Genomic DNA, 1206 nt, shown 5'->3' on the forward strand with positions numbered 1-1206 from the left:
AATTATGCAATACCTTCCTTTGTTCTTTATTGCCTTTGTTGCTTTAAAGTTTGTTTCATCTGAAATAAAAATAGCAAGTCCTGCTCTTTTCAGTTTTTCATTTGCTTGATAAATCTTTCTCCATCCTTTTTTGAGCCTAAAGCTGACACTGCATGTGAGATGGGTCCCCTGTAGACAGTATATGATTAGGTCTTTTTTCTTTGTCCAAATTGTCATTCTGCACCTTTTAAGTGGAGCATTTATCCCATTTACATTCAAAGTTACTATTGATATGTGTGAATTTGATCCTATCCCCATGCTGTTAGCTGGTTATTATGTAGACCTGATTGTGTAGTTTCTTTATACTGTCAATGGTCTACATTACCTAAGTGCATTTTTGTGGTGGCTGGTAACGGTCTCTCATTTCCATGTTTAGCACTCCCTTTAAGACCTCATGTAAGGGAGGTCAGGCCTGATGGTAACAAATTCCCTTAATATTTGCTTGCCTGAAGAATTTTATTTCTCCTTTGATTATGACATTTAGTTCGCTGAATATAAATTTCTTGTTTTAAATTTCTTTTCTTTAAGTATACTAATTGTAGACCTCCAATCTTTTCTGGCTTGTAGGATTTCTGCTGAAAACTCCACTGTTAGCCTGAAGAGATTTCCTTGTAGGTGACCTTCCCCTTCTGTCTAGCTGCCTTTAATATTTTTTCTTTATTGTGGACCTTGGATAATCTGATGAGTATGTTTCTCAGGCTTTGCTGGATTGTATAATATCAGACTATATCTTCAAATATATCTTCCAAGTTACTTGATCTCTTTTACTCCTTCAGGGATACCAGTGAGTAATAGGGTTAGACTCTATGTAAAAATATCAAACTCTTCCAGAGTTTTCATGTCATCCTTATGCAAGGGCCACTCTAATCCTCTCTGTAACATTCCAATTTCATGTTATGTATTGCCAAAGCAAACATCACTTACAACTGTTTTGGCACACTCTTTACACTTCCATAAAGTGTCTTCCACTATGCTCAACAACTTTCCTCTACAGTATAGTCTCATACCTGATTGGATGCTGGCAAAATAGAAATTGTTCTATGTGGAGCTTTGCCCTAGGTTAGAGAAGAACATGAGGGTCAGTGTATACTTTGGACTACATGTCTTAAAGAGATGATGTTTCTCTCACCATTGGTAAATAGGAGCACAAAGAGCAAGCTCTTCTCC

At 36.7% G+C, this 1206-nt stretch overlaps 1 non-coding gene across 1 annotated transcript; it reads right to left on the reverse strand.

Moving 5' to 3' along the window:
• Positions 1-849: 849 nt before the first annotated feature.
• On the reverse strand, positions 850-954 carry LOC120363414 (U6 spliceosomal RNA). The gene has a single exon (XR_005578970.1). It is a non-coding gene; the product is annotated as a U6 spliceosomal RNA (small nuclear RNA).
• Between the last annotated feature and the right edge of the window lie 252 nt (positions 955-1206).

This window comes from Saimiri boliviensis, chromosome 4, assembly GCF_048565385.1.
Source record: "Saimiri boliviensis isolate mSaiBol1 chromosome 4, mSaiBol1.pri, whole genome shotgun sequence".
In the NCBI taxonomy this organism is placed as follows: domain Eukaryota; kingdom Metazoa; phylum Chordata; class Mammalia; order Primates; family Cebidae; genus Saimiri; species Saimiri boliviensis.